Genomic DNA, 7,648 nt, shown 5'->3' with positions numbered 1-7,648 from the left:
AAAGGTTGTTCTCCTAACTTGCAGTAGTTCTAGGAAGGTCCGTACCTCATTGTGAAGATGACGTTATCTACCGAATACGCAAGATTCCTAGGGGAAACCTATGATAGCCTATGGATGTACCAGTAAAGCGAGACATGGTGTTACCACTGAAGAAAAGCAAGATTTACTCCCTCTTCCCGAGAACTACTTACTGGTCCATACTATCCCGGCCGGTATTAAAGACGCAGGAGGGTTGGCATTGGCATCTGCTTTTGGAAGAAAGGTTGGTCTAGTTGCAGTTCTTTGCAGAGCTTCAATACCAACTGCCAGCTCCTGGCAAAATTTTAAAACTCCAAGATACGTTACGTTACCTTTTATATCTGGTAACAAAATACACTGTTGTTTGCCAGCCTACCTACCAAGATGTATGGGATGCATTCATTTAATTGAGAGAGCACGTGTTGGAGTCCGACGTGCAAAAGAAAGTTAGAATGTCGCGAATAAGATTAAAGGGTTGTCCAAAAGATGGTGGGACAAATCTTTAAAGACACCGAGGTCCCGGTATTAGTCTGTTGCAAACCGCATAATTACTGATGCGGAGCGAAAATCGTCTCTTGCCACTTTTATACAACTGGGAGTTGTAAAAGAGGGTCCAGTTGCCGTTACCAGCATCCAGTTACAGTCTGGACCAAATTACAGGAGGACCATCTCTTAAGGAAGGGGCAATGTTACACAATGTTACAATCATCAGACCCTCGATATTTGTTTACGACCGGACGACACATCTTTCTATAATTCAAAAGAGGACCGAGGCAGGTAGACAAAGAACCTGATCTCGATATATCGAATTTTTCTTTTCCCCTCTTTCTTGTTTGATTGAGGTTCCCGATGTTTCAGTGTTTTAAAATGTAAAATAAATTACTGTAATTTGTCATATTGCAATAAATTACGTGTTAGTTATTGTAATTATTATGTGTTAGATTTTTCATGTATTTGTAGTGAATAGATAAAGCAGTGTAAATATTAAATAAATTAAATATATCTGTACAAATAAAGAATATAAATTAAGTGTTTTATTGAAATATAAGTGCCTAAATATAAATTGGTATCTAATTCCTGTAACGATATCAATAGCTATATCCAAATACTTATAAAAAGTATTATTAGCGGCGGCGACTTTAATGTAAAACAATTCTTTAACGAACTTAATATGTATAATATTTTACACACCATTGCTACTAATAACCTGCTCAAGTAACCACGATCGAAATTCCGCACTCGCTGATCGTTTTTACCTGTGTTGGGGACATGCGCAGAGAAACTTTTAGTTTTTTTAAATATAAGAATGCCTAGCGGCCACGGGCTCTTGCTCTATTACAATAATTCTTTATGAATTTTGCAATTTACGTAGTTGGTTAAATTCTTTTCCAAACAATTTACGCATTTTCCATGTTTAGTCCAGGGTAATAAGGTTTTTTTCATGACACTTGAACAGCCAGGGTACTGAAGCGTTTTTTCGACAGGTAATACCTATGAGAGCAAATTGTAACTATTCTCTGCGTAGGATCTGGCGGCAATTTTTATTTATAAACAAATAATTGTCAAATAATGGCATTTTTCACTTTTTTTTTCAAATCAATGGAAGACAGGGAAACTTATGGTTTTTTTAGTACAAATATCTTTGAGATTATGGAAAAGCTTTAAAATGACGTATTACAAAGTTTGATATACTCATTTATTGTTAATATAATTGCGAAAAAAGGTCGGAATTGCAAAAAAAAATATTTTCGCAATAACTGTTGTAAAACTTACTGTACAGCTTTGAAATTTTTGTCAAATAAGGGTCCTTTGGTGCTTAATATGTGATAAAAATTTCAAATCGATTCATTCAATTGTTTAAATTTTATTCAAATTGTTTATCCCAGAGAGCATTTTTTTTGCAATAACATAAGTCAGAAGAAAATGACGTTAGAACCATTCCACAGGTGTCAAATGAAAGAGAATGAGCTATATTTTCAACTTGGTTTAAAAAAAGTGACTAAAAAATGCATTTATTAGTAATAAATAACTATGAAAAAGTATCGTAAATCTTTCCATATAAACTTTTTATTTTGTTATATAAGAAATTATACATATTTACTACAATTTTTTATCCATTATGATATAGATAACATTACTTGGTAGTTGTGCACTTAAAAAAGAGTAAAAAAGTTAATTTTTTTGGAAAAAGTTATTCAAAAAATTTATAAAGAAAAATTGACGATACTTTTGCATAATTATTTATTACTAATAAATGCATTTTTTATTTACTTTTTTAAACCTCGTTGAAAATGTAGCTCATGCTCTTTCATTTGACACCTGTAGAATGGTTCTAAGGTAATTTTTTTCTGACTTATGTTATTGCAAAAAAAATGCTCTCTGGGATAAACAATTTGAATAAAATTTAAACAATTGAATGAATCGCTTTGAAATTTTTATCACATATAAAGCACCAAAGAACCCTCATTTGAAAAAAATCAAATCTGTACACTAATTTTTACAACAGTTATTGAGAAAATATTTTTTTTGCAATTCCGACCTTTTTTCGCAATTATATAAATAATAAATGAGTATAATCCAACTTTGTAGTACGTCATTTTAAAGCTTTTTCCATAATCTCAAAGATATTTGTACTAAAAAATCATAAGTTTCACCGTTTTCCGTTGATTTGAAAAAAAAGGAAAATTCCATTTTTTGACAGTTAATTGCTTATAAATAAAAATGATTGCCAGATCCTACGCAGGAAATAGTTATAATTTGTTCCTATATGTATTACCGGTCGAAAAAACGCTTCAGTATCCTGGCTGCTGAAGTGTCACGAACAGGGTATATTTTTGTCTTATTACCCTGGCCTAGTTAGGCTGCACCTACATTGGATCCGTATTTTTCCGATTCGATCCAATCCGACGTCGGATTGAAAACAAACTCAAGGTATCAAGGCGTAGAGGCGTAGTGCGTAGTATTAAAGTGTAAATCGTTCGATATCGGATCGGGCTTCCCACTGCAGTGTAGGCACTACGCTTTAATATCCTGCAGTTAGTAGCCCAATGTAGGTGCTCACTTATCATTTTCTTTGTTTGCTTTTACTAGATTCTCTGTTTGGAAAAAAGTAGTCTATATATGCTTGATCCCGCTTATACGAATTTTGTTAATTATATCATCATTTATTTTTAGTAAGAAAACTACAGTCCTCTACAAATCAAAAATTTTTATCATAAGTCATAGTAGAATATATTTTTTTAATTATACACATACTGTAATACTTAGAGTGTTACCCACAATATTAAAAAAAAGCAGAAATTAATTACAGTCATTACAAGTCATTTTACAGTGTACATGTAAAATAAAGGAAGATAAAATATACAATTTTATAGAGTCCACATGTAAAATTATTTATTTTTATAAGTTAGCGGCCACCGCCACCTCCACCGCCACAGCCACCCCCACCTCCACCGCCACCGCCGCCGCCACCTCCACCCCCACCGCCGCAACCACCACCACCGCCACCCCCAGGAACGGGCGCAGGTGCTGCGGATATAGTTTGGATTAATAAAAGGACGACGCAGAAGATTGCCTAGAATAAAAAATAAATGTTTAACTCCCACTTTCTGGAGACATTACTATACAGTGATGACCGCGCTAATAACCGGCAAAATCACGCAAAAGATGGAAAACATATTAAGTTGTGTAGAAATAAAACTCTCGGATGTGGAAAATTTAGCGATAAAAACCTATAAATTTACATTCTATTTATCGTTTTCAATCTTTAGAAGTATCAGAGGAGTACGTCAACTAAAACTGTCACAGTGGCAGTTGCCAGAGTCGTCCGATACGTCTAAAGGTGGGAAACAACAAATAGAATATAAATTTATAGGTTTTTGTCTCTAAATTTCCCACATCCACTAGTTTCATTTCCTTTTATCTCACAACTTAATATGTTTTCCATCTTTTGAGTTATTTTGCCGGTTATTATCTCGCTCATCACTGTATAGGTACATATAACCTATATTGTATTGTTCGATACGTATATCGACGGTAAAATTCTAATACCCAGTATCTGCAAAAAAATGAATTTCCGATCTTCGCGGCAAACGATTAACAAAACAGTTATCGATCTATACACAAAACCCCGATCTAAACAAAAAATTCTAGGAACCTCTAATACAGGTCATCTAATACAACACCCCGTAACTGAATATCTCTAAAATTGAAAAGAAATTCCCCGTATCATAATAATTTGAGTTTGTACTCAGAACATCGCCTGGAGGGCATAGTCTATTCCCGATACGGGATATTGCTGTAATTTATATACGAATATTTTTGAAGATACGGGGTATTGTAAAAAACAGGAAAAACCTTATACTGTAAAAAACCTCTTTTGGCAGATACAGGCTATTAGAATTAGACCGTCGATATACTGTATTATGTACTATGAGTTCGCAGTCTAGAATCTTCCTGAACATCAATACACTTGTTTCAATGAAATTTCAATATTTAAATTTCATCCCTGAAGGGAGAATCAAGAAGGCTGCAAAATACGCTTCCACAGAAGCTGTTATATACTCATAATTTGATGAAAAACGCTTTCCACGCATAATTTTTTTAGGTATTGAAACAAATGGAAGTTGCTAGGAACCAAGTCTGATAAATACTGTGGGATACATTTGGGAGATGTACCAATAGAAAGTGTTGAAAAATACAAATAGCTGAAAATCTGGATTTCAGAAAATAACAATTAAACAACGAACATAAAGGCCACGATATAAACAGCAAAAATGCGTTTGAAAAATGTTTATAATTATTAGACCTGAGAGTGAGAACTCCGATATATTACGTATTTTCGACACTATAATATGAAAAGCTGGACACCAAAGCAAGAACACATAAATAAGCTGCATTCATTTGAATCGTGGGTTACAGAAGGATGCTTAGAATGGGATAGACACAGAAGAAAACGAAGACGGAAGTATTGCGAGAAATAAAAAACAGATTAAAAATAAGCAAGGTACATTATCTGGGACACGTAATGAGGAGAGAGTGACATGAAATGATAAAATTGATAATACAGGGAAAATACAGGAAGGGGGAGGGTGTCATGGCTAAAAAATGTAAAGGACTGATTTAATTGGTGTTCAACAGAACTCTTCAGAGTACCTAATGGTAGAAAGAGTGAAGATATTGGTGATGATGTCCAACCTCCGATTGAGAGACAGCACTTAAAGAAGAAGACTAAATAGGTAAATTTAATAAAACAAGAACATATCATCGAATAAATGTTACTATTTTTATGTTAATCAAAAACTAAATGAACACACTCACCGCTATTGCAGATATAACCCTCATCTTGAAATAGTCTTCAAATGGGCAAACTTCAAATAGTCTTCAACACTAAGGCAAATGGGCAAATTAATCTTATTATATACCATTATAATACTATCTACATGAGATTTTTATGACGTAAAAGATGTTGACATTTTTGAGTAAAGCCGGGATTTTACGCCCCGAAATGGTGAAATGAAGATTTTTGTGCCATATCTTTTTCGTATTTAGACTGATTGATTGTTTTAATATTTTATTTGGGCAATACCCCACAGTTTAAGTTTGAAATATGTCTTTTTTGACCTTTCGACTTCCTCTTAGGACAACGATATCAAAATACAAAACATTAATAAAAAACAAATTTTGTTTGTTTTTGCTTGGTGAGAAAAAAATCTAATAATTTAATTTTATCTGACTCATTCATATTGTAAATTCAAACATATTACATTTTGAATACCGTATCGAGCATACATGATTTATATTTTAAAATATCATACATATAAAATCAGACTTTAATATTAATTTTGACAATAAACTGAATATAACACCAAATACTTATTATGTCGGGATAGTATTATCATGAGGCTTTTTCCTGGTTTTTTCCTCGTGATTTTATGTCATTATTGCATGTCGTTTTAAAGTTAAATCACATGCTATGATTTTTCTGACGGATATTCTTAAGTTAAAGTCGATGTCCTGTAATCGAATGAACTATTTTCTATTAAGTCGTCCCAGAAACGCAACTCATAAATATTGGCAATCATTTTAAAGTCGTCTACTTTAGAATGTGAATTGTCAAAATGAATAACTCAGATAAAATTTATCTATTTATTTATCTATCAACGGACAAAGCCCAATAAAAATTATTTAAACTTTTAAAATTTAAAATACAGAATAGGTAATAACAATTAAATTAAACAACGTTCACAGAATATTCTTCTTCTTCTACGGCACTACAGCCCAAATTGAGCCTTGGCCTCCTTTATTTTTTGCCTCCACCCTTGCTTGTCTGTGGCTGCTCTTCTCCATACACGGACTCCTAAAAGGGCTTGTGCGTCGGTGTTTACTGTATCTTCCCAGCGCTTTCTTGACTTTCCAACCGGTCTCTTTCCCTGTATTCCAGCATTTAGTGCTTTTTTTGGTACCCTATCCTCTCCCATTCTTATCATAGGTCCAGCCCATTGCAATCTTTGTATTCTAATGAAGTCTGACAGGGGTGTTTCCTTATATAGTTGATAAAGCTCGTTGTTGTATCGACTTCTGAAGATTCCGTTTTCCCTCACAGGTCCTAGTATTCTCCTCAGTACTTTCCTTTCGAATGTGTCGAGTTTGTTTTTGGATGTTTCTTTCAGGACCCAGGCTTCACTGCCATAGGTCGAATTAAGGTTTTATAGATTCTCATCCTTGTATTTCAGTGGACGCTTTTATACCGAAATAAATATATGGGAGAGGGCAAAATAAGCTCTGTTTGCCTGCTTTATTCTCTTCCGTATTTCTCCATCTTCTGATCTGTCGGCATATATTTCTACTCCCAGGTATGTAAACGTTCCAACCGTTTCAATGTCATCTTCATGTATAATGTTTTGTGGGACTATATTTCTTCTCGTCTGAGTCATTTTTTTTGTGTGTTAATTTCCAGACCTAGCATTTTTGTTTTTGTTTTTATCTCTGTGTATGTTTCCTGTGTTCAAGTTGATGTTTTTCTCATAATATTAATATCATCGGCATAAGCGGCCAATTGAACCGTTCGGTTGATCAGTTGGTTTCCTCGTCCACTTTTCATTTGCCTAACCGCATACTCCACTGCCAGGTTAAACAATGTTGGGGCCAGCCCATGCTCTCCATGCTTTCTTCTTCTTCTTCTTCTTGTGCCACTCCTATCGGAGATTGGAAATAATCAAGACTACCCTGACTTTGTTTACAGCTGACCTAAAAAGTTCATTAGTGGTGCAGCCAAACCACTCTCTCAAATTCCGCATCCACGACATTCTTCTACGGCCTGGATTCCGTTTTCCTTCTATTTTTCCTTGCATTATATTTTGAAGTAATGCGTATTTATGACCTCTCATTAGGTGACCCAAATACTCGAGTTTCCTTCGTTTTATCGTTAATAAAATTTCTGGGTCTCTTCCTATCCTTCGTATTACTTCAAGATTTGTGATTCTTTCAACCCAACTTATCTTCAGCATTCGACGGTAGCACCACATCTCGAAACTTTCAATATTTTTTATGTTGTTCTGTTTGAGAGTCCAGGCCTCTACACCGTATAATAGCGTGTTAAATACGTAGCCACTTAGCATTCTTAATCGTA

The sequence above is a fragment of the Diabrotica virgifera genome, chromosome 3, assembly GCF_917563875.1.
Source record: "Diabrotica virgifera virgifera chromosome 3, PGI_DIABVI_V3a".
Taxonomy (NCBI): domain Eukaryota; kingdom Metazoa; phylum Arthropoda; class Insecta; order Coleoptera; family Chrysomelidae; genus Diabrotica; species Diabrotica virgifera.
Note: the sequence above shows the minus strand (reverse complement) of the source record.